The sequence below is a fragment of the Phoenix dactylifera genome, chromosome 8, assembly GCF_009389715.1.
Source record: "Phoenix dactylifera cultivar Barhee BC4 chromosome 8, palm_55x_up_171113_PBpolish2nd_filt_p, whole genome shotgun sequence".
NCBI lineage: Eukaryota > Viridiplantae > Streptophyta > Magnoliopsida > Arecales > Arecaceae > Phoenix > Phoenix dactylifera.
In genome coordinates, this window is record NC_052399.1 from 31,365,909 (window position 1) to 31,393,696 (window position 27,788).

The 27,788-nt window shown below is 42.7% G+C and overlaps 1 pseudogene; it reads right to left on the reverse strand.

Annotated features, from left to right (window-relative positions):
• Nucleotides 1-639: 639 nt before the first annotated feature.
• On the reverse strand, nucleotides 640-26,811 carry LOC120111763 (annotated as a pseudogene).
• Nucleotides 26,812-27,788: the final 977 nt, after the last annotated feature.

Genomic DNA, 27,788 nt, shown 5'->3' on the forward strand with positions numbered 1-27,788 from the left:
ATTATTGTTCTTGGTTCTTGTGCACATGTATGAGGTTCCCCTTTATGAAGTCAACTCTTCTTCCCCTTCATTTTTGTGTTTCTTTTTTATTTATTTCTTGACATTAACGTATAAAAAAATAGACAACATTATATCTCCTGATAAGACAGAGATAGTATGGACGGATCAACGGTCACAGATACCAAAAAAAAGGAAAGGTGCATGCATGCAATTTTTTGTGCGCAAAGGGGGGAGGAGGGGGGGGGGATATTTCCACAATTTTATACCTCATAAACCAACTATTCAAAAAGAAAAGTATTTCCTTTACTTAGTTCTTGTGCACCTGCCTGAGGTTCCCCTTTATGAAGTTGCTCTGCCCTTCCTCTTTTATCTTTTTTGCTTTCTTTTTTTGTTATTTCTTGACATTAATTTATAAAAACAGACAACCATTATATGTCCTTACAATTCCGGATCACTTGAAGTTGTAAGGCACTAAGGCACCATATTTGCAAAAGATAATTAAATTTTAAACCCTAATGAAGGCTATGTGCGAACAAACAAAAGATTCTGAAAAAGTTGGAAAGATGAATTTGCAAAGTTATGCAGAGCAATACCTTTCTCCTTGACATCTATTTGAAGTGTATCAAGTGTAATAATCCATCAGTTAAACGGAAGCAACTCAAGCTTGACCGTAGCGCTCGAATGTGCAGGAACACATCTGAGTGGATCATGGAGAATAAAAACCTCAGTTATTTTTCCAAAAGCTATATCTTTTCCAGTTTTGGATAAAGAACGAAAGTTGCATATGCAATTACCCTAGAGGTACCGCACTCTGCAACCATAGATGTGTACAGCCTGAGTCATCACTTGAAATCACATCAGACACTGTACCAGTTCGATGCTCAAGGGAGCTTGATCTTATTCCACCACCATCACTCACTTTCTGAGATTCTATTGTGATAGGCATTGAACTCTGCCTGTGCATACTAATACTGCGTCTATCCCCACCCATCCTTCCCATATACTCATGAAAACCAATAAAAGGGCTCACTGGGGTATTTGGTGAAGAGTTCAAGGATAAAATGGAAGGTGAGGAAGTAGATGATTCTGGAGCAAGAACAGTTAGTGTAAGATCTTCAGATGTTAAATTTGTAGCTTTTAGGGTTAACACCTGAAACAATTTTAAAAATATTAGATTAATCTGAGAACGCATTCATGTCTCCTGTAATGACATGTTTGTCCACATTGCTAAGAGAAATAAACACTCAGAAAAAGCAGGAGAAACCTGAACAGGAAGCTGGGGTGCTCTTGCATTTGGTCTAACAGTTTGTTGATATGATTCTGATGCTACTGTGATCATGAGGTCTCTTGCAATGCGGGGTCGCCAATCTGTCAGCTGCTTGAAAAATAGTTTTTGATTCTATTGCAAAAGAAATTACAGGTTATAAGCCAAAAACATAGCACAAATTCTTGAACAGAGCATTCAGTGTCAAACAGTTATAAAGATATTACCAGTATAGTTGCAGTGACATGATACTAGAATCGCATACTGATCTGCACTTGAAGGAACACTTCCCCTTTCACTGATTCTTGATATCATATGCATATTAGGCGCTTTCATACTCATCTTTAGAATGTGGTTGCAATGAGCTTGTCTGACCATTACCCCTAAAATCTCTGTTTAGTGTAGATGCTGGTTTGAGAATGAAAGAATGTTCCTCACCTCTCCTGCACAGACACGTATTCATGAGAACAAGCATTAAGCGAAGCTAGTACTTTTTTTCACTGTGTGTGTGGGTGACAATCTAACAGATGCTTAAAAATATTGTCTGGATTAATGTATGAGACTATTGACTGCATTAGAATGAAATTGTAAACATTTCTTCCAAGAAAATTAATCTTGTGAGTTTCCAATTTGAGAAAATACTAGATAATGTTGTTAAGATTGGGATCAAATTCTAAACCACAGCTGGGGATACATCGGATCAAATCGTGAATCAAATTGTCACTCCCACCATAGCTTGGTTTGGGGGAGGGTCAGATATGTGCAGCCTTACCCTGGCATGTGGAGAAGTTGTTTTTATGCTTCAAACTCAAGACACCCAGGTCACAATAGAGCAACCTTACTCTTGCCCGCCAATCATATCGTAGATCATAAGATTTTTCCAGATTTCTTTTAGAAATTCTAAATATAAAAGAAATATGGCAACTGAAATACGAGTTAAGTATAAAGTGAATGACTGGAGAATAAATAGCATACATACAAGAAGTCCAGTTTTCACTAATTTAGTTCCTTATACAGTATTCCAAATAAAACAAATCTTCTGTTCAAATTATTCAAGATGTTTTTATACTAGCTATCAATTTAATTATCTTTTTATGTACAATGCTGAATAAAACAGGATAAGGCTTTAACATATGGGGTGTCAATGTACAAAAACTAGCATCTTATCTTTAACTCTATGTAGACTAGCCAATTTACTATTCAAGGTTTATTAGCAATAAGGAATTTAAGAACCATATAGTCAATGAATTATAAAATAGAATAAACATAGTTTAATATGTAAAAATTAACAAAATTGGATATCGTGATACAAAGGAATGTAAGTTCATCAGATGGAGCTAAATCTTGTGATCCTAAACTGACCCTGATCTAGGATGATATCAAGATCATTTAGGGCTGTTTTGATCCGGATCGCAAGATTCGGATAGTGAATAATAAGATTTTAACAACAATGGATATTGGATTTACCAAGTATGACTTTTATATACATAGATCACGTCTAAATTTTGCAAGCAGCATTCCACATATCCATATCTATATGCATCAATACTAGTTCCAGAGATGTGTCTGAATAACATTATAAAGAAGACTCATGAATGAAAAATATAATGGATAAAGTTAACAAATCCAATATCCAAGTATTGGACTGACAGTGCTCAAGAGGTAGATAACAAGCAACAAAATCCACCAGTGAAAATCATTCAATATGCAACTACCTCTCTATGTGCACACTGCACCACATTGTTTGCAAATGCACTCAAATCTAGACATATGAACTCCTGGTAAGTTCTACTTGTTTTGCATCTATCTAAAGCTATAGGCTTTTGAGTTTCCACTTTACTGAGCCATATTTAGATTATGTTATGTTATTTCATCATTATCAATTCTTTGTAAGTACATAATAGCACATAGTGTTTCCCAGATACTCTATAGCCTCATGCCAGCATCACACATTGAGACCCATCTTCAAGTCAATGCAGAGTTACCAATCAAGATAGCAACAAAATTTGGATAAGTACGAGTTTGCCAATGTATGGATGTTACATATGTACATACAAATGTATGCATATATGTGAGAAATAAAAGCAGGAAACCACAATCTTGATAACAGCAAGATTATTCGAGACCAACCTGAGGACAAGAATTTGGGTAGGCTATGACCATTTCCCGTCTCAATACTTGCAATTGGGAGGATAAAGATGGACCTCCTTTAGAAGCTTCCCCAAAGACAATAGTTATTGCATCCAAGAAAATAATAATATCTGGCATATGGGGCTGGTGCAACATTCTGCAGAACAGAATATAAATGCTATCCTGTTAAGATCGCAGCATTAAGTAACAAATGCTTCCCAGAACAAAACAAAGAATACAATGCTGTCAAAAAAAAGGAATGCTAAAAAAAAATTAAATATAACAAGAAAAAAACAGAGCTTATACCTTTATTTGGACACAAATAAGATCCTCTGTAATGCACTCAGCAGCAAAAGAACGGATTTCTAATGGTTGAATAATTTCAAGCTTTTTCCACCATCTCCTGCCTGGTAAGTATATACCTTCCAACCCACAATGAACAGAAAAACCGTTCTGGCTCTAAAGAAACACCCCGAAATGATAAAAGATCCATATTCCCACATCTCGACTCCTTATTGACTTCTCTGGTGAAAAGTGGTCAAAATCTTCAAGATCAAATGGCTGGTCTTGAGTTGGAAGGAGGAATAGCAGATGAAGGTGGTCCAGAAACTTGAGGAAGTGAAGGCATAGAGTAGCTTCTAAGATGACCAAAAGAAAAAATTTGTGAACCAGGGGATGTATATGTTTTTTGAGACGCACTTGAGCTTAAAGGAGGCGATAATGGACGTGGAGGAGATAGAGTGCGATCCAAAGGGAGCAACCAGCTAAGCAGCTCGTTACACGGATCCTCATGCTTTTGGAACAGGTGAACTGTTGAAGTTATCAGAAAACAGAATTGCTACCTTGGTACTTCTCAAATTGAAGAACCTCAAGAACAGGGTCCTTTATATTGCTAATTCCAACATTCACCTGTAGAAGAACCTGCATCCTTCCAACAGACAAATACAGACATGATAAATCAGTACTTTTAAGAGTATAAGGTTAACCGAGAATTTAATATGCAATGCTGAAGGAAAGCTATTGGCATTTCATGATTATAAGTATCAACAGTGAGTTATATAATCATGAGCAATGCAATCCATCATTTATAAAGGGCACTTTAATATTTGTCTTAAAGATGCTTGAATTGGATTCTAGTACTATAATATAGGAGGAAGTTTAAGAAAAAATAGATTTTCAGAGGATGCTTCTTTTCTTTTTTGAAAAAAAAAAAATAAGAGGACATGTCATATACTAAAGAAATAGCTTTCTAGCAATGGTCAATTGGATTCAGGACCTTCTCTTTTAGAAGTTCCCATCTGGAATAGATCTTACTGGATTCAGGATTATTTTGATTCGGAGCTCCTAATTTGTCAATCTTCTTGCCGATACTGTACCCCTGTTAGATGCCTTTTTTCCGTCTAGACAATTATTGCTAAATTTATTCATTGAGGTCTCTTTGGACATCAAGTTGTATTATCCAGCAAAATGATCTTATAAAGGATAGTTCTGAGAAAGGAAACAAGCGAGTTAAGAAATATCAGGGGCTTGAAAGATGCCACGCAATTTATTGTCCCACCATATTTTTTATGGATAAGAAAAGATCACCTTATTGATGGAATCTATTATCGCTTAACAGGGTCTTGACTACCTCTAGCACTCAGAATCCTCTATTTCTCTTATAGTCTTGCACTACAGCATCTGTTCTCAACAACATCAAATGGTTGAGGATCTTGCATGGATAGAATGACTGCCAACCCAAATAGACCTTAAAATTTTAGATAATGGTATTCAGCATGTGCAATGGGAAAAACAAGAGTCCATGCTCTTTCCACAATTCAGTGCATTGGATAATCATGGTCCGCCATATCGGTGCATACCAGGCATACTATATCATTGCCAAACTAGCACGTGGTACAAGAGGGGTCCGAGTATTGGTATACCGAACCAACCATGATACCGAGCATACCAACATTGTACCAAGATGGTCAGGTACCAAGATTGTGAACCTTGATTGGGTTATTTTTTATATTTTTCCTCCCCAAGTTGCCGGGTTTTCTAGATGGGATCCTATTTAGAGACTTACTTGAGTTGATCCAACCCCTCCCCCTCACACCCCCCCCCCCCACCCCGGCAGCACCAAAAGAAAAATTATCTTTCTGATTTCCTCTTATTACCCCTTACGATTATTGACTCGCCTTGTCCTACTATACACAACACAAATATAGATATAGATCTTCTCAGTTCGACCAATTGACCTGCCCTTTAGCTGGGGTAGTGCTTGTTTTGCATGCAAATTCTTTTGAATATCAGCAATTAGTTCACATGTGGCATGTGTAGGCAAACACATACTTTCTATTAACTCTTTGAGGTAAATTTACTGCAGCTGGAAACTTGCCCCCCCCCCCCACCCTCTCTCTCTCTATATATAGTCTATATATATATATACACACACACACACACATATATATATATATATATCACAATAAACACCTTTGGTATACCTGTTTCCATTACTCTTCTCCTCTATCATGAGAAGTATAATACAGCTTCAAGAACTACTTTCTTTTCATATGCATAGCCAAACCTTATTACTTGTACTAAATGTTATCGTAGCAAGAAAATTGGATACCAATATAAATGAAACTAAGGTACTGAAATCATTAGAAGAGCTTTTCATATTAATTATGTTATTGTAATACATATGAAGTCTCCCTTGTTTTGCATATCAATATCCAAATGTTTGCATAAGCAATAAAAGTTATTTGCATGATTTATCTTTCTGACGTAAAGCTAGATCAAGGTTAACCAAACCAGTACTGAGACATGTACCGGTCAGCTACTAGTTCGATACGGGGTGAACCGGGCTGAACCGGGCGGTCCATCCCAGTTCGGTAAACCATTTCCTTTTGGAAAGAGGGGGGCAGTTCGAAGTGGAACCAGTGCGAACCGAGTGGATCCGAACCGCCCAGTTCGGAACGGCTCACGGCATTTTCCAACTGTGTCGGTCCTGTATCAATTCAGTTCGGTACAAGGTGAACCAGGATGATTAGTATAACATCAATCTAGTAATACAAGCACATTTTTGTACATCAACAATAACAAAATTCATCTCCAATTATTGGCATCTTGTTGAAATCTCATTAAATAAATTAACAATTTGACCGGCATAGTCCTAACACAACTTGTCCTATTCTGTTGTGTACCGACAAGTCTAGACCAATAATGGTATCTATATTTAACAATACCCATAAATCACAAATATTGTCTTCTTTGCTCTTGTTCTCTTCAAAGAAAACCACATGATTCTTATACTCTACACTCTAAGCATCTAATTCATTTATATGGCAATTTTTATCTTGCTGATCTTTTTAAATAAATTAGTATAAATAACTATGTTAATCATTGGAAACATAACAATAGAAAAGTACAATGTTGGAAATAGAAGAAATCAAAATGATAGAGAAAATCAAAGGCAGCTGATGCAAACCAAAATGCCCCTACTTCGAGATTCCTGCAAATGGCAAACAATTTGTACAATGGAGAACCCTGGGAAGCCTCAAATGATTGCTAAACATGACCAAATGGTGGCACTTGACTCAAAATTACCTAAAGAACTTAAACTTTTGCAATGTTGGGGCATTGGCAACTTCAAAGCTTCAACAAAATCAACATTGACAGAATTCTTGAGTAGGACCACTTCCATTGCATCCAGCATCTAGGTAGTTTTCCGATGCAATCTGAACCATGTTAATTGGTGATCGAGAGGAAGTTATGACCAAAAAAACTAGGTTGTGACAGTATTGTTGAGTATGTATATTACGATGGCAAACAAGGGTGGTAATTAGGACGGGTCGAGTCAGATATGGGTCGAGTCAAAATCTATCAACCCAAATCCAACCCGTTTATTAAATGGGTCAAAATCCAGAACCGGACTCAACCTTTTTACTGAATAGGTAGCCTAATCCGACCAATATAACCCATTTAATGAACAAGTCGATGTAGGTTAAATAGGTTAAACAGATCTTAAATAGATTAAATTGGTTTTAAATAGGTTCAGCAAGTTGTAAACAGGTCAAACAAGACCCGACTCAACTATTAAATGGGTCAAAATAGGTTCAATGGGTTAAGATTCTAAACTTGAACCCGACCCGGTTAATAAATAGATTAGGTCAAGTTGACATGTTTATGACCTGGACTTGTTAATGAAAACATGAACCTGCTTATAGCGGTTTGGGTTGGCGGATCATGCTATAAATTGCCACCCAAATGTTGCCATTTTATGGTATTCTAGCAGTGTAACCCATGCAATCAGATTAGAAACTGCATCATTTGAGTCCTATTTGGCTAAGGAGTCATCTAATGACAACCATATGTCATCAAGATAGTTTTGAAACTTGTGATGTCATTAGATGTCTCAAAAAATCATGCATTCGCACTTAAGGAGTGATATTAATTCTAGATTATAGTTTCTTGTCATAGTTCATTTTTGAGTCAAATTCTAGAGGCACCAAAGCATCCAATTCACTATAAGGGCCTTATAACACTACAAATACCCCATGTACCCTTTCTTTTGCACTAAATAGCCATGCATAATAACTAACATGCATGTTTATATTATTCAATTTAATTACTTACATGATTGTGTTAACTGTGTGCCGAGAAAGTTTGAAATACTGACTATGCCAAAATTCATACAGCCTCATGCTGCCACTGTACCACCCTGAATCAGCAAATCATGAGCATATACAAGGGTGTACCATGGTACATAACTACATACCCTACCAATACCTCACTAGTACACCACCATAGTATTTTAAACCAGAGATCAAGTCAAAAGAAATTTCTAATTAATTCCTAAGCATAAATCTATTTTTCAAAAAGCTTTGAAGTTAAAGATGGAGTCTTGAAGCGCTTTCTCCAATCATATCTTAATATCATCGATATCAACTTTCTCCCCACAAAATAAGATCAGTTTTAGAGCAAAACACTAACCCAAAGAGGCTCCTAGAAGGATTGAACGGATCTTTATGATAGCTATCAACTTTTAGGAATCAGTTTCAAATTCATGGCCAAGGAAATTATTGGCACGAGTAGGGCCTGTCATGACACCTAAAAATCAATTAGCCGGTCAAGAAACCTTCCTCATCAGTCACCATTCAACTTCATGCTTCTGCCTTCCAGGCAGCAACCATCAAAAAAATTCCTAAACTTGAAAGATTCTAGACAAGAAGGGAAAATAACAAGGCTCGGAAATAACAAGGTTTGGTATGAAGATTATGTGCACCTCTTAGCAGATATTGTAGGCCAAAAAGTCAAAGTGAAATAGGGTTCCGTTCAAGGTTCGCTGGTACCGATCGTACCGACGTACCGGTCGGCTTCGGTATCGGTACGGTACCGGTACCGAACCGAGCCGAACCGATACCGTACCGATAGGGCACATTCGGCCTGGTTTCGACCCCATCGTCGTTTTTTTTTTTTTTATGAAGTTCTTTCACTTTTGGATTTTTTTTGATGTTTTTATGTTTAGGTTTAAGGTTAAAACTAGTGTGGCACTTTGAAAGTGCCAGCCTCTGGCCAGCGCTGTGGCACTTTCAAAGTGCCACAGCGCTGGCACTAGATTCTCGCACCGGTGCGAACCAGCTCGGTTCAAGCTTATACCGGTGCAAACCGCTCGGTTTGCACCGGTTCGATGCTATACCGGTGCGAACCGGCTCAGTTCGCACCGGTTTGAGGGTCGGAACCGTTTTATATATAGGAACCGGACCGGTGCCAGTCGGTACCGGTCCGGTTCGGGCTGAACCGACCGGTACGGGTCGGTTCAGCAGACCCTGGTCCCGTTCTTCTTGATTATGTTCAAAGGAACAGAATAATCTCTACAGAAATAAAATAATTGCAGCAAAAAATAGAATGATATTGGGTGTAACAATTTCTTTACTAAAGATAAGAAAAGTGGACCTTAGTATTATATGTAAATTTCCTTGTCGGATAACAGTAAAACAAAATATATTTAATGTAGTAGGTGAAGGGAACACAGATGAAATATAAATGTGAAATCCTAATTTCTCAAATTATGAACTAGAAGACATATTTACATGTGAGAGGCCCTAAATAAAAATGGATGTGCTTGCACGTTACATGTCACACGAGCGTTTGCAACTCTGCATGCACTTGTTATTTAAAAGAGTAAAATGGAAGACAAAAGGAAAGCACACACACGATAAAGAAAAATTTACATAAAATAGTGAATCCCTACTTATCAACTACTAACAGTATTTCATTACAAAAGATTTAGCAATGTTGTTTACAAGAGCCAAACAAATAGGAAAAACGATGTAAGCTATATATTCATTCACATTCTAAAGAAATCATATTCATTATCACAAGTTTGGCATGCCTCAAAAGTATGTAATTTGTCTAATAATGTCCACGTACCACCATTATTCATGAGAAGTATTAAAATAAAAAGATTTAGATAACCAATGGGAAAATTGGAAGAAGAGCAAATGAAAAATAAGGAAATGAACAGATTTTATATATTGTGACTATAAATTTAAAATGTTATCTAATCTCTCCATTATAAAATGCATAAAAATAAAACACTCTCTCAAACATACCACTATGTCACCATTGCACAAAGAGTAGCATTTGACGGTATCTCGAGCCAGTCCACCAGATGTATTACCATCAAACTTTCCCTTATCAACAACTGCATTAAGAAGGCTTGTTGAAATCTTCAATGATCCTCCAATTGACTGGAAGCTTCTCCCAGCCATATCAGAATTCACCAAGGATTGTTCTGGTACATTTCTTTTACACCAAAGTGGTTCACCTGACTGGGCAACTCTAACAAAGAAATTAGAATTTCCAAATATTTCCAACAAATTTTCAGTCTGCTGCTTATGATCTTCCATCCTAAGGAGAGATTTGGTTGTGGAGATAAATCGTCGAGGAGTCATCTCGTTTCCAGTTGATACAGTTTCCCCATCATGTTTTATATTTTGATGAGTAGTTTCTTCATGTGTGCCGTCATCTTTTATATTTTGATGAGTAGTTTCTTCATGTGTGCCATTGGCATCACCCTCCCCACTGGCAGAACTGGATTTAATCCCTAAAATTTTCTTTTGCTGGTTTCCAATCTGACTAGATTTACTATTTTTTAGACATCACTGCAGCAACTCTAAATGGAGTAATGATGTCTGTGTCCTGCTTTGATGCTGATAAGCATACCAATATATGAATCTGCTCACCTGAGGGTAGAAACAGATCAGACACCCAAAAAAAAAGTCTTTTGGATGTAATAGAATCAACCGAGCAAGAATATTCTGGAAATGCACTTACCAGGAAAAACGAAGGAACGGTCTAACAACTGCAACTGTAGTACATCAGATGCATCACTCCAATTGTCCGGAAGTTCCTCTGTAAGTGCAAAGTCAAGTATGGAATGAACAATAAGAAAAACCTTTTACTGTACATGGTACTCAGAATAATTAATAGTAACCTGAGCTGTAGAAACCTAAACAACATGTTTCATTATTAATAGGCAAGATGTGAAATTATTTGAGTCAAAATGATCGACTTTGGTAGAGGGGAAAGTGTATATATCAATAAGGAACAAAAAGTAACAAGGATCTAGTACCATTGTGTGGCAACCAATATCCAATGAAGAGTTCAATCAATTCATCACCTCAATCAAACTTGCTTCGTGTAGATTTCATTCACGGGCGTCATCAGATGTCTCATGTGTGAATGATAATCATCTATTTTTTATTTGTTAAAAGCCCCAACCAAGGTCTGCTGAACCGACCTGTACCGGTCGGTTCAGCCCGTACCGGACCAGTGCCGACTGGCATCGGTCCGGTATAGGGGTATAAAACGGTTCCGACCCAAACTGGGTCGGAATCGATTGGTTCTGTACCTGGACCGGGGCGAACCGGCCCGGTTCGCGCCGGTACAAGCCGGTACCGGTGCGAACCGGCCCGGTTCGCACCGGTCCAAGCCACACTTTCCCCGCGCGGGGGTGCGCGGGGAGGAGCGCCCGCGCGCGGGGCAGCGCGCCCCATGCGCGGGGAAGAGCGCCCACGCGGCTGGAGCCCGCGTGGGCCTCTTAATGCCACAGAGTGGCATTTAAAGCCACTCTGTGGCATTTGTTTTTTTTTTTTTTTGAAAAACGCGCGCGGACGCGCGAGCGGAGAACGCGCGCCCGCGCGCGATTCCCCGCGTAGGAATCGCGCCCGCGCGCGATTCCCTGCGGGGCACCGTGCCCACGCGGGCTGGCAGCCCGCATGGGGGCATTAAATGCCACTCTATGGCATTTGACGCGTCCGCGCGCGTCCGCGGACGCGCGCGGACGTGTTTTTTTAATTGGGAAACTGTTGAGGACCCCCGCAAGCCACGCCGCAAGAGGAGCAACAGTCGCACACCAACTGAGGGCCAAAGTAGCCATGCCAACCAAAGAGGGCCATCGGACCACAAGGAGGCCAACGGGGGGTCAAGCCAAGGCCAACTACTTTGCTTGGAAAGCCTTGGCCAAGCACCTTCATACGGCCGAGCACGCCCAACCTCGGCCAAGCCAAACATGTGCCCATGCATGCCCAAGCCATGGCCAAACATGCCCAACCTTGGCCGAACCCGCCGCGCGCACCGCCCCACCGAAGCCAAGCCACAGCCCAATCCTGCCATTGCTACAGTGCAGCGAGGTTCTTGGCCAAGAACCTCGCATGCTACAGTGCTACAGTGCCCGTGCCCAGGCCCCTGCGCGCCCAGGCCCGCGCCCAGCCCCGCCCGCGCGCCCAGGCCTGCGCCCAGCCCCGCCCGCGCGCCCAGGCCCGCGCCCAGCCACGCCCGCACGCCTGCCCGCCCGTGCGCCCAGCAGGCCGACCGCCCGCGCCCGCCCGCGCGCCCGCCCGCGCGCCCGCCCGCGCGCCGCGCGCCTGCGCGCCCGCGCGCCCGCGCCCGCCCGCCTGCGCCCGCCCGTGCGCCAGCGCCAGCCGACCGCGCCCGCCCGTGCGCCAGCGCCCACGCGCGCGCCCGTGCGCGCCCGCCCGCCTGGCGCGCGCCCAGTCCCAGTCCCGCCCGGACTGGGACACGCCCAGCCGGGACGCGCGACCCGGTCAACCGGGACTCGCGTCCCGTGCGTCCGGTCCGCGGAACCTGGCAGATCCCACCCTCCATTCCTTTTCATCCAAGGGCCAAAGTGCAAGCCAAAGTTCAGCCGTGGGAGGGCCCTTCTTGGGTGATCTTTAGCCATCCATCTCATGCCAATCAACGGAGGAGAAGCCTTGGTTCCATAGTACCATGTTTTGTCTAGGGCTTAGGGTATAAAAAGAGATGTAAAGGGGCCATTGGAGGGCATGAAGAGTTCTTTGGAGAGTCATGGTTATGTCGGCCGTAAGGCTTGGGCGGCGTTTGTGCCGAGTTCGGTCTTAGATCTTGTGTTCTAGGACTTGGGCTAGTGGTAGATCCATCAATCTCCACTAGATTGGGCTAGGAAGAGATCTCTTCAATCTCTTTCTAGATTTCTTTTGCTTTCTTTCTTATTGTTCTTCGTTCTTCAAGTTAGTGGAATACAAACCAAGTTTTCTTTCATTATTGATCTCTTTCATTGAGTTAATCCCCGGCGTTACCTACAATCGGTCCACCATCAAAGGATTTTGGAGGCGCACGCGAGGAGCGCAAGGAAAAGAGGCTTGGTGAGGGGCTTTGGACCGTGAGCCTCCATCAATTTGGTGCTTTCATTGAGAGATCCTCTCAAGGAGGTAACGCTTGAATCCCAATCTTCCAGATCTGAATTTTCGTTGCATATTCTGTTTGATCTAAAGTTAAAATTCAGATCATAGATTTTGGGGAAGTTCATAAAAATTCTGCATCCTATATTTGGCTCGAATTTGTATACGATTGGGGGATGTTTAATTTCTGTTTTTATTATTGTAAAACCCCTGTCGGAGGCTGATTGAGTGGTGTACACGTGAGGTGGGTTGGTTCATCCATTGGGTGACAACCGCAGGAGGATTGGGGGCTGGTTTGTGAAGTTCCTTTGTTGCAGAAAAATTCTGCAACTAGGTGCTTGCTTTGGGTGTTAAGAACAGGGTTCTGAAGCTTTGATTTTGAGTTTTGGTGGAGAGTTTCAGAGCTTATTATTCACTGTAATAGGCATCCCAACGTGTTGATTTGGTTCTGTTTTGAGGGAGATCTTGGCTGCTGAAGTTTGTGGACTGCCGCAGAAATTTTCTGCAGTCCAGAAATTTTCTGCAGCAAGTCTTTGGGGCTTGAGTGGGTTGGTTTTTTGGGAGTTTGAGGGGCTATTGTCTCAAGGTTTTAGAGTCCTAAAACAGAGGGTTAACAGGAGATGGAGTCCCCCCATTATAGCAACCAAGATAGGAGGTTAGAAGCCCTTGAAGTTAGTTCAGCCAACCTTAACCGCGCATTGGAAACCTTGTCCAATACTATGGCTGCAAATATGGCTGAAATAAGGAGAGAAAACAATGCCAACATGGAGAGGTTGGAAAGGAGGATGCTGGAGAGGGAACATAAGAGGGTGCAAGAGGAAGTGCCTAGGTCGCATGCCGCACGGGCAGGGCCGGGCAAGGTATGAGAGCGATGCCATTAGTGTTCAGGGTACACATCATGTAGATCATGACATTAGGCACCATGGGCGAATGGGAGGAAGGATTGAAGCCGAAGGCTTAGTGTTTGAGAGGTGGCTTGATGATGAGCGGGTTAGTAATGGCCATAACAATCATGATGAGGCCGATAGTGAACCCGAAGAACGCCCCTTCCATGCTCAAAGGCCTTATGGCCGGAGAGAACCCATGGCAAGGAGAGGAAGAAACATGCGGGGTAATGACTTTGGAGATGATGACTATAGGGGTCCACGGCCTAGAGGAGAAGGGCTTAGGAAACCCAAAATTGACTTCCCAAAGTTTGGTGGAGGAGACCCGTATGAGTGGCTTGACAAGGCGGATCAGTACTTTGACGTTTATGACATCCCACGGGCTGATCGGGTGACCCTAGCCAGTTTTCACTTAGAGGGTAGGGCTAGCCGATGGTGGAGGTGGATCCGGGCCTTGTATGAGAAAGAAGGGAGAAGGTTGGGGTGGACGGCCTTTATGGATGAATTCATGAAACAATGGGGACCATCCCCCGTTGTCAATCATCATGGTCAACTTGCAAAACTTAAACAAGAAGGCAAAGTCCAGACCTACATCGATGAGTTCCGGCAATTACAAACTATGGTCAGCGGATGGTCCGACGAAGCCTTGCTTGGTACCTTCATCGACGGCCTCAAACCATGGCTAGCCAAGGAGATCAAACTCAAACAACCAACACGGCTACAAGAGGCAATGCGCATGGCGGAGATCCTAGACCAAAGCTACAACCCGGAACGACGTCCAACCAAGGATGGTGCCATCAGCAAGTTCACCAAACCACAACCATCCAAGGTAAATTTCAGATCCAAAGAGGTAACTTCAACAGGTTCCAAAAATCAGCAAAGGGAGGTAAAGAAGTTGTCACGTGATGAGCTGCAAGACTACATAAAAAAGGGTCTATGTTTCAAGTGCGGTGAAAAGTGGAGCCGGGAGCATCGTTGTAAGACCGGCCAAGTCTACGTCCTTGATGCAAGCAGCGACGAAGAGCCCGCTGCATCTGAAAATTCAGATAGCAGTAGTGAGGAGGAAGATCACCCCGAAGAGACCGAACCATGTGCAGAAAATCAGCAAGCCGAATTGTCACTCAATGCACTTTGCGGCGCACCAAAACCCTCGACAATGAGGCTCATGGCTTGGATCGGCAAGCATGAAGTCTCCTTGTTAGTGGACAGCGGCTCTTCTCACAATTTCATCAACTCAGCAATCGTACGCAAGGTTGGACTCAAAGGTACACCGGTTTCACCGTTTGACGTCAAAATTGCTAGTGGTGAAAAATTACTATGTGCTGAAATTGTTAATAATGTAAAGATGAATGTACAAGGGGTGAGAGTTAAAGCCGATCTACATGTACTTCAGTTAGTCGGCTTAGACATTGTATTGGGAAATGCATGGTTACGCAGTCTAGGCCGGGTGGTGACCGACTTCGACGCGATGACCATGGAGTTTAAACTTGGTGGCCGAAAGAGGACATGGACGGCCTTGAGCAGCAAGGAAGTACGGCCTTGCGAGGCCAACATGATAGAAAAACTATGCAAAGGAGGGGCTAGCTGCTTTGCCGTTGTTATGGCTAGCCCGAACCAAGAAGGTCCTCTCCAAGATGATGCAGAAATTCAGCAGCAGCAGCAAGCACTTGAGGGGCTGCCACCACCAATCCGGAGGGTGTTAGAGGCTCATCAAAGTGTCCTCCAGAAGCCTACTTCCCTCCCGCCACAACGAGACTTTGATCATCCAATTCGGATGAAAGATGAGGCTGCTGCAGTCAATGTTCCACCATACAGGTACGCACACTTTCAAAAGGGAGAAATTGAGCGTCAAGTTGATGAAATGCTTAGCCAGGGGCTGATCCGACATAGCTCAAGTCCCTTCTCCTCACCCGTCCTATTGGTGAGAAAGAAGGATGGCTCATGGAGGTTCTGCACCGACTACCGAGCTCTTAATGAAGCAACCATCAAAGACCGTTTTCCGATCCCTACGGTGGACGAGATGCTCGATGAATTGCATGGTGCCAAGTTCTTCACCAAATTGGACTTACGAGCCGGCTACCATCAAATCAGAATGAAAGAGGAGGATGTGCATAAGACGGCCTTCAGGACACATTCCGGCCACTACGAGTACTTGGTGATGCCATTCGGTCTATGCAATGCGCCATCAACATTCCAAGCGGCCATGAACGAAATTTTCAGACCCCACTTGCGAAGGTTTGTCTTAGTATTTTTTGATGACATCTTGATATATTCCAGATCCATGGACGAGCACCTTGAGCACTTGGAGATTGTTCTACGCACCTTGGAGGAGCACCACTTTCACATCAAGCCTTCAAAGTGTGCATTCGCACAAGTGGAGCTCGAGTACTTGGGCCACATAATTTCAGCCGAAGGAGTTCGGGTGGATCAGCGAAAAATTCAGGCCATGCTCGATTGGCCATGGCCGAAGGATATCACAGCCCTAAGAGGATTTTTGGGGCTAACAGGCTACTACCGACGATTCGTAAAAGATTATGGGCTGATTGCAAAGCCACTAACCACCATGCTGAAGAAAGGAGGTTTCATGTGGACCATTCAAGCATGCAAGGCATTTGAAGACCTCAACGAAGCTATGACACAAACACCGGTACTTGCCTTGCCCGACTTTTCCAAACCGTTCGAGGTCTACACCGACGCTAGTGGCGAAGGTATAGGTGCTGTTTTGGTGCAGGAACGACGACCCTTGGCCTTTATTTCCAAAGCATTAGGGCCAAGAAAGAAGGCTTGGAGCACCTACGCAAGAGAATTGTTGGCGGTTGTACATGCGGTGAAGATTTGGAGGCCATACCTTCTCGGCCGGCGCTTCACCATCATCACAGACCAGCAAGCCCTCCGCCATCTACTTCAACAGAAGATAGTGACCCCCGAGCAGCAAAAATTTCTTGTCAAGTTGCTGGGATTCGAGTACGACATCATCTATCAACCCGGCAAAGAAAACAAGGTGGCTGACGCGTTGTCGCGAAGGGAGAACGACCAGATGTTGTGGGTGGCTGAAGACATGAATAAGCCGCAGAATTTTTCAGCAATCAGCGGCGTCGATTGGAGAATTTGGGACCGAGTTCGTGAAGCATCAAAGCTTGACGCCCGAGCACAAGAAATCCAAGAGAAACTTGATGCAGCGGCTATGGGTGTTGCAGAATTTAAGATGCGTGATGGTCTGATTTTTTACAAGGGAAATATCTATGTCCCCGACGTCCCCGACTTGAGAAGAAACATCTTAGACCACTTCCACAACAGCAAGGAAGGTGGCCATTCAGGATGGCTTCGCACCTATCTTCGTGTGAAGCACTTTTTCTATTGGGAAGGGTTGAAGCGCGACGTCAAAACCTTGGTGGCCGAGTGCGAGACATGCCAGAAGACCAAATACGATCCACGGGCACCCACCGGACTGCTGCAACCACTTCCCATCCCGAACATGATATGGGAGGATCTGACCATGGATTTCATCGAGGGTCTACCAGCAAGCAAAGGCTACGAAGTGATCCTAGTGGTGGTTGATCGGCTAAGTAAGTATGCACACTTCATACCTCTTAAACATCCTTACACAGCCAAGTCAGTTGCACATGCATTCGTGGAGACCATTGTTCGACTCCATGGAGTACCAAGGAGCATCGTCACCGACCGAGATCGAGTCTTCATGAGTACTTTCTGGAAGGAGCTGTTCACCTTGCAAGGAAGCAAACTGAAAGCCAGTTCCTCTTACCACCCGCAGACGGACGGACAAACAGAGATAGTCAACAGGACCTTGGGGCAATACTTGCGCTGCTTCTGCCATGAGCAACAATCACGATGGGAAGCTTTCATACCCTGGGCTGAATTCTGGTATAATACTTCCTACCACTCATCCATTAAATTGAGTCCTTTTGAACTTGTGTATGGGAGGCCCCCTCCACTACTGACTACATATGAAAGAGGCACGGCCCGAAGTGAGGAAGTTGAACAAGAATTAATGACAAGAGACGAAGTCCTAGCAAATGCAAAAAGAGAGCTTCGGAAGGCACAAGAAAGAATGAAGAGGTACTATGACCAAGGTCGCCGAGAAGTTGTCTTCAACCCTGGCCAGTATGTCTACTTAAAGCTGAAGCCCTACCAACAGAAATCATTAAAAGACAAGTTCAGCCGCAAGCTATCTCAAAAATTTTATGGACCGTTCAGAATCATAGAACGCATCGGAGAGGTTGCCTACCGACTGGAGCTACCCGCCTCATCTCATCTGCATCCAGTCTTCCATGTGTCGTTGCTCAAAGAGAAGGTTGGTGACCCGACATTAGTTGCACCGGACCTTCCCACATTCAACGAAGAGGGTCGACTACTTCTACAACCAGTTGAAGCTCTCAAGTACCGCATATGGAGACGAGGCCGAGAACGACGCAAAATCTGGCAAGTCTTGATTCAGTGGGGCGGCTTGCCCAAGGAAGATGCTACGTGGGAGGACTATGACGAGGTCTCTCAGAGGTACCCTAACTTCATCCTTGAGGGCAAGGATGTTCTTCAAGGGAGGAGGAATGTTGAGGACCCCCGCAAGCCACGCCGCAAGAGGAGCAACAGTCGCACACCAACTGAGGGCCAAAGTAGCCATGCCAACCAAAGAGGGCCATCGGACCACAAGGAGGCCAACGGGGGGTCAAGCCAAGGCCAACTACTTTGCTTGGAAAGCCTTGGCCAAGCACCTTCATACGGCCGAGCACGCCCAACCTCGGCCAAGCCAAACATGTGCCCATGCATGCCCAAGCTATGGCCAAACATGCCCAACCTTGGCCGAACCCGCCGCGCGCACCGCCCCGCCGAAGCCAAGCCACAGCCCAATCCTGCCATTGCTACAGTGCAGCGAGGTTCTTGGCCAAGAACCTCGCATGCTACAGTGCTACAGTGCCCGTGCCCAGGCCCCTGCGCGCCCAGGCCCGCGCCCAGCCCCGCCCGCGCGCCCAGGCCCGCGCCCAGCCCCGCCCGCGCGCCCAGGCCCGCGCCCAGCCACGCCCGCACGCCTGCCCGCCCGTGCGCCCAGCAGGCCGACCGCCCGCGCCCGCCCGCGCGCCCGCCAGCGCGCCCACGCCCGCCCGCGCGCCCGCCAGCGCGCCCGCCCGCGCGCCCGCCCGCGCGCCCGCCCGCGCGCCCGCGCCCGCCCGTGCGCCAGCGCCAGCCGACCGCGCCCGCCCGTGCGCCAGCGCCCACGCGCGCGCCCGTGCGCGCCCGCCCGCCTGGCGCGCGCCCAGTCCCAGTCCCGCCCGGACTGGGACACGCCCAGCCGGGACGCGCGACCCGGTCAACCGGGACTCGCGTCCCGTGCGTCCGGTCCGCGGAACCTGGCAGATCCCACCCTCCATTCCTTTTCATCCAAGGGCCAAAGTGCAAGCCAAAGTTCAGCCGTGGGAGGGCCCTTCTTGGGTGATCTTTAGCCATCCATCTCATGCCAATCAACGGAGGAGAAGCCTTGGTTCCATAGTACCATGTTTTGTCTAGGGCTTAGGGTATAAAAAGAGATGTAAAGGGGCCATTGGAGGGCATGAAGAGTTCTTTGGAGAGTCATGGTTATGTCGGCCGTAAGGCTTGGGCGGCGTTTGTGCCGAGTTCGGTCTTAGATCTTGTGTTCTAGGACTTGGGCTAGTGGTAGATCCATCAATCTCCACTAGATTGGGCTAGGAAGAGATCTCTTCAATCTCTTTCTAGATTTCTTTTGCTTTCTTTCTTATTGTTCTTCGTTCTTCAAGTTAGTGGAATACAAACCAAGTTTTCTTTCATTATTGATCTCTTTCATTGAGTTAATCCCCGGCGTTACCTACAATCGGTCCACCATCAAAGGATTTTGGAGGCGCACGCGAGGAGCGCAAGGAAAAGAGGCTTGGTGAGGGGCTTTGGACCGTGAGCCTCCATCAGAAACGCGCGCGCGCCCGCGCGCGATTCCCAGCAGGGAATCGTGCCCGAGCGCGGTTCCCCGCGCGGGGCACCTTGCCCAAGCGGGCTGGCAGCCCGCGTGGGGGCATTAAATGCCACAGAGTGGCATTAAATGCCACTCTGTGGCATTTGAAGCGTCCGCGCGCGTCCCAGACGCGCGCGGACGCGTTTTGTTGTTTTTTTTTTAATTTCCGCGCGCGCGGCTCCGGTTCGGTACCGGTTCCAAGCCGGTACCGAACCGGAACCGTACCGGTGCCGGTGCTAGCCGGTACGCCGGTACAATCGGTTCTGCGAACTTTGGCCCCAACACACAATATCCACTAACTGCTTAAGTAAATGAATGCCACAGGATCAAGCACCAATGTCAGCACAGTTAGAGGACAATAGTGGGTCTGACTTGGACAGTATTTAAGGAAAAAGATGCAGAAAGCCCAAAAACAAAAGTTAAGGTTAAACAATAGAAATAAATGGTGTAAAAGGATTCATTCAATTCCTTTAACAGTTTGGAATTTCAATCTTTGGCAGCTGACCTATAACAGGATAGGCTCCTTTTTCCAACTGCACGGTCTCAATTGTGTTCTGAAATTTCTTCTTGTCATCTGCATAACTTTCATTTTTAAGAATGACTTCTCCTTAAAGATTTGCTTCTTCCATTCCTTCCAGATATATGACAAACTCTGGGGGTGAAGATCCTACATTCAAGATCTACTGACATATCTACACCAGATCCAGCTTTTAAGCAAGCTAAAGCTATTATTAAGGCAAGTCATGGTGTTTGTACCCAACAACTATTTGTTCCAAACCCACTTTGAAAAAGAACATGGACAAAGAGCTCTATACACTCTCATATCTTTACAAAGAAGCTTGCCCACTTCCACTTTTCTAATGTACGCCGAGGCACAGGTACTCCCAAAAACCACTTGTGGCCATACCTGATATGTATTAGATATGGACATGGCCTTGGTACAGCTCCAATATGTATTGGATATGGGAAAGAACTATCCTGCATTTTTTATAATTAAAATAGGATCCAAATACTTCTGGGATACATCTGGATACTTCCCAAATACTCCTAGGATAGGTTTGGATACCTCCAGGTTACTCTAGGGATACTTCTAGGATACTTTTCGATATGCTAGTGAATTATTAGGCTTAGTTCAAGTTGGCTTTTAACTTGGATTTGTCTTCACAGCCAAAAAGTTATTGCAACCTACCATGTTTTTCTCCCCAATGCCCTAATTGAGCTCAGTTTTTTTTTTTCCCTTGTTCCTCTGGTTCATTCAAAGCCTTTTTTTGTTTTTCCCTTTCATTCACCTCTACCATCAATACAGACCCTTCTTTTTACTTCTAATGTTGGTATTTCTCATCTATGTGTATCACACAATGGTAAGGACATGTTAAAATTGGAGGGTTGTTTCCTCATCTCATTTTTTCGGAGATAGTGTGATATTTTCTGCATATGATTTATTATGATGCAGATGTTGCTGAATTTTTTTGGATAATAGATTTATACTATGCTGTTGTTTTGCTGCATTTGTTTTAATTATGTGGCTACCTTGCTAAATTTATATTTCCAGGATAAAGAATTTTGCTGCATTTATATCTACGAACATATGTTTACAAGATTTATCTTTATTATACTATTAAATGTTATTAAATATTTACTGAGTTTTTTATTTGTTAACTTTCTTAGATTCCTTGATGTTGAATGTTAATATATGGTATTATATGTTAAACCAATCATGCTTTTTGGACGTTCTGTAGCAATTATGTAAATAATAATGATATTTACTGTCGTATTCTTTCCGTATCATAGCCTGTTTTTTAAAGATTTGCCAAATCAATATATCCATATCATGTCATATATGCATCCTGTATCCATATCGTGCTTGCTAGATGTACGCAGAGTTGCCCCAACTAAGACCTTCCACCAGATAGCAACTTGGGTGGACAAATGGAACTTCAAAATACTTCCAATCTGCAAGGCCGCACTTGGATATCAAATCCTATTACTCCTTTGATAAACAAGAACTTCATGAACCAGCTTTGCATGGCATCCTGTCTCCAGCATCTCAAGAAATCCATCTCAGAAGGAAGTTGGTATCCATGTCAATTCCCAAATTTCCCAATGTGTTGTATTTCTCCTTCGGTACAGGCACTAGAAAATTTCTTGAACAAATAAAAAAAGTAATCACATATTACAAAAGTATCTCTTTCTAACGCATAAGAGTAAGCCTAAGAATAGCAAACTTTTGAAGTAGTCGGGACATCATTAAAAGTTTAAGACCATCACATTATTGCTTAAGCTAAGTCCAACTTCGTAAAATCCTAGCTTTCCATACAAGACAAAATCTTGATGAACTAGAAGCCCTCAAACCCTTGTGCACCCCCCACCCACCCCCCCACCCCCGCCCCCCCACGGGGCCCGCGCTCTTTCCCCAAAAAAGAACACAACCTTGGAAACTTCTCCTCCTCCAGATCATTCAAATTCATTTTCCAAGCAATGCAAGGTTGAAATATCTTCATAACCTTTCAGTAAAATTAGAAAAATGACTTTTGATGTATTGTAAACAAAGAACTTGAACTATATTCACAAGTATTTGGCATATATGGTCCCATGTTTGACTCATGGGAAGTAATATTTGATGCATGACTACAATTTCCTTAACCGATAAAATATTATTTGACAATTGACAGTTGCAGTGCAAGTGATTGATTTAGAGGAAAGAGTATTTTATGGATGACCTTGATCCCGTCAATTATGAAATGTTAGCCAGTAGATGCAACTGTAGCAGACATATAAGCAAATAAAGGAGAACTGAAAATTGATGAACATTTGCAATCCCATCACATAATCAAGGAGTATTTTCTCAATAGTTTTAATCCCATCAACCTATGAAATGTCATGCAACAAACATAGTGAATCCTTCAAGAAATATTTTGAGGACAGCTATAAATTTTCATCATCTAATGAAGCGATACTCAGTCTATGCAACGCAAAGAAGTTATGAGTCTTTTTGATAGTTGTGATTCAAGAGTAAAAAGCATTTGATGGATCGATGTGATACAATCATAAGTGAAATGTTGAATATCTTAGTTTGCCTTGAGAAACCTTTCGAATGTGTATTGATGGAGAGACTCCCGCTATTGATGTCCAGTCCTCCTTCCAACACATTAGAGAGAAAGAACCCTACTTGTTATGTACATAGGACCACTCAATATATCTTTTAGTGTAGCTCAGCCAAGCCATCTAGATATATGACAATTCAGATTGTTGCCACCTTGGCCACATCAGGAAGCCCCAGAAGAAACACTCATTCCAGGAAAATCTTTGATAGGTCTAAATCATCAAAATCCATGGCATCTAGCCACCCTTGAGACTCAAATCTCCCTAACAAGCATTAGTTTCCACCATAAGCATCATCCTGCAAAATCTCCAAGCCAAACACATCGTACTGCAATTGCTACCAGGAATGCGTCATGCCTGTCATTTAGTAGCAGCTAACTTATAGGCCTACAGTACCTAAACAAGTCCAAAACCAATGTTCCTCTACATTGAGGAGCATAACAACCATTAGGCCAGGCCCCCGTAAACACTTTTGGTTGTTCTTTTAATTGGACAAAGTCTAACCGATTGCTGCCCATCCTATAGATAAACTTTTTTCTAAGTTGCTCTCTAGTAATGAAATATGCAAATAAAGCAATTGTTCATTGGTCTTCCTTTGAGAAAAAAAAGAGTACTAGGTGTAATGGACACATTAGGCGAGTGAGATGAGAGATTGATAGGTTCCTATCCAATCTTTTGCTGAAACATGCAATATCTATATGGACAACTTCCCCCTTCTGCTCAAGTATATAATACTTTACATGATACTGCGAACAGATATCTATTTCAGATGCAAAGCAATTTCCACTATACTTGTAGCAGCGTCAGTTCAGCTTCAGGCTTCAGCCTAACTGATCGGACAGTCCAATCTGATTTTGGTTTCAGTTTCAGTTTCGATCGGTCCAATTAAGTTTTGGTTTCAGCAGTCTCACTCCAAATTTCAGAATTTCAGCAAAGAAACTGACAAACGAAATGTATATGGAAGAACAAGATATAATGTGCTATTGAAATCTATATAGTTCAACAGCCTACCAAAGCTATGTTTATAGATTCTGAAATTTATATTCCGAAAATCTTTATTCTCAGAGCCATGGAGAAGTGTTATTCAGCACTCAGGTAGAAAATTCCTATTGCAGCTATGGAAGAAGCATTTACAAAGATTCTCAAGATTCACGAGAAGGTTCTGTAGATAATCAATTTAACCATGAAACTTGCCTTCATTTTAGCAACAATAAATAAGAATTCTTTGTAATACAAGTTGCATTGATACAGTCATTGATTAGGTTTATCTGTCTATCCATAAGCTTGTCAAAAAAAAAAAGCATTAAAATGTTTGAGAGGACATACTGTATGGAATTATGATACATCCTTCATCTTCTGTAACATCAGTGTGGTTCCCAAAAGCAACTTGATTTTCTGAATCTTGTGTTTCCGCACCTACATCACCAGCTCCATCATTGTCTTTGTCATCATCTTCTCCTGTGGGGGAGTTTGGAAATCGATCTTCAGCAATAAGACCCTCCAAAGTAGTAGCTCGCTTCTGTGTAGGTCGTGCTTCTTTATGATGTTCAGCTTCAGGAACACCGTGTAGGTCTGAAGTTACAGGTTGGGCAGTTCGCAATATAAAATTCATAGTTCCACCCAAGGTACCTGCAAAGTCATTAGGGAAGTTCTAGATCCTGTCAAGGAATAGAATATATACTTTTCCATCTTAAAATTCAGAAGATTGAATGAGAAATATCATAATACCCGTTCCATGGGACAAAACTGAACTAGCCTTACAAGATTTTATCAGGGTCCAACATGACCTCAAGGAATAAATTTAAGATAATATGTACATAGAAAAAGAATGTATATATAAATGAGAATAGGGAAGAAAAAATATCAGTTAGATAAAAATTGATATAATATCCCCATCAAAAAACATGGCCAAAGGAAATCACAGTGCTATGAGACAGAATATTGGTGAAAACAAAAACCAGCATTTTGCCCCATCAAACATGATAGCTAAAAGATACTAAAACACAACCAGTTTGGTATCATGGATATATTATTACAGGAGCATGATAAGATGGGTAAAGACACCTATGATAGACTGAAGTCAGATGGATGACTAGATGATTCTAGAGTGGTATGCGATACAACTATGCTTAGGCAACATCAACATTGTATGTTTCCAAACACTCGGCCAAAAGAAAGTACAAGCATACAGAAGTATGTATAGAATGCTAAGTTGATAGTGGTAAAACTAGGAACGACAAGGTGCTGCAATAATAGGAGCCTGGAAGTCACTATAGATGATTAAATATGATGAAGAATCAAATGAAGACGTATGGGTATGTGCAGCTAAAATTGGGGAAGTCCCAACAAATAGAAGAGCTCAGATTACACAAAGGGTTGGGAAGAGGAAGAAAAAGATTAAAATATGGAAGCTAGTTGTAAACAATATCCGGAAAAGCTTGTGATTATAATGGATGTGATCCTGAATATAAATGATTTGCAAATATGGATTTGTAAAGCAAAACTCAATTACACCCAAATAATTAGGTTTATTATTATATTCGATATGTATAGCACAAGCAGAGCATGAAGCAATATAAGTTCCATGCAACACAATTACATGAAAAATACTTGGACATTTAATTAGAGTAAATAAAAATATTAACTTCAATAATGAGATGATGCAAATAAAGACTACTGGCGCTGGAATCACTAGCAGTGAATTTTGTTAAAGAATGGCAATGTAAGTAGTAATTCGGATCTTTAAGTCAAAAACATAAGCATAAAATATTTTGGCTAATTAAGGATAAAAGGAGTATTCTTACTTCTTAAAGCTTCAAAGTGCAACAAAGATTGCAAATATCTGAGCCAATAGGTGACAGTACCTGGCAAAGGATGATCCAATCTTAAGTTAGAAGGCAATAATAACATTACCAAACCCCAAAGCACCGCTCACCATCAAAATTCTAAATACAAAACTATTGACAGCTGGCACAACAGTGTTTACATAAGTAACATGGAGCAGTAGTAGTTACATAGCTCCAGCTCTGCGTCTCGGCAAACACAACAGTTCCATCACAACTAAACCCCAATTTAACTCTTGCGAACCATCAAAAGAACACCACCAATCGGAGTATTCCCGGGTTTATATCAGGAAACCACAAATCTAAACCCGAGACAGTCCAAAAGCCTCTCCAAACCCGACCCAAATGAATATAGAGTAAAATTAATAAAAAACAACCATTGATGGCTACCCTGTGGCATTCATTCAAAGGTCCGCCAAAATGGTACGGGAATCCGAATTTTGCAACAAATCGCGATAAATCCAAGAAAAATAACAGCGTGGAATAGAAGTGGATCCATATTATCCACTCTCTGTCAAGCAATCTCTGTCAAGCAAGAAGCAACCACGATCCGTAGCATTAGGGATTCCATGGACGGTCTAGGGTTTAATATACCAGCAATTCGAGAAAGAATCTTGAAATTCCGGTCGCGGCTGGAGAGATCCGGAAAGAAGCCCAAGAATTCTAGGGTTTGAATGAAGAAAAAAAGGAACAGAAAGGGATCGGAGGGATGGGATCTCACCGGAGAGAGGGGACGGGAGCGGAGCTCGGAGGCGGTTGGAGATGTCTTCGGAGTGGAGTCCGAAGGAGGCTACGAGAAGAAAGAAGCGGAAATGGAAAGAAGCGGAAGCCCGCAGAGAGACCAAGAGGGAGAAGGTGAAGCTAACCAACCACCTCCAAGGTGCGCACGCCCCTCGCACGTGCTCTCGCGTGGCCTGGTTTCATAGCACTGATCACGAGGAGAAGGTCATATCATCTGTATTTTTTCTGAATTTTAATAAAATGATTTGATAATGATGATGTTATAATTAAAAAAGAGAGCAGCAAAATTAGTGGACGATCCCCGCATATTTAAGAAATTCAGAAACTTTTACGCATGTGCTGTAGGATGTCATGCACAGCGGAAGATTAAATAAAATAAATTATTTTACGAACCTTTGGTCATCGTTGATTAAGCACTAAGCACGCACCCCCTTCAAAAAAAAAAAAACTTGGAGAAGATCTGGGGCTTCCAACCTATGCAGGACTTAAGTGCCTTAGGTGATGGATCCACGGCTATTTATAGTGTTAGGTTAGGAATCCGGATCTTTATCAATAAAGTTTATATCTAATTAGTTTTTATCCATGAAGAAACCACTTGATAAGATAAATGCTGAATAATCTCTAATCAGATTGGATTAAGTCACCATTTAAAAGAGGTTGTGTTTATCCTGAAGTGGATAAACTTGATCAAGTGGGTCACATCAAATCTCTTAAAATTAGGAGATATGTTAACATTCTTCCACTTGGCCCACGTAATATAAAAGTGACAAAACTGTATTATGGCCATTAGATTTATCCAATCTTGTATCCTTTATCAACAAATACCATTACATGAATCATAGCGGTTATATCTTATTAGGAAGACATTTCCTTCCATGTATTACAATGTAACGTATTTATTGATGTATACTTTATAAGATATATCCATATCTTACTGAATGACTAAATAATAGTCCCTTAGGGTCCTTTCTTTATGTATCAAAAGATACCATACATGACAAAACTTTATGTGCACAACCATAGTAATGTATTAAAGCTGTAAGCATTATTCACAAAATGTGAATACAAAAATAAGAGGAAAAGATCATACATCAAATGAGCTAATAAGTCTCATATGATCCACATGATTAATGTAAACTT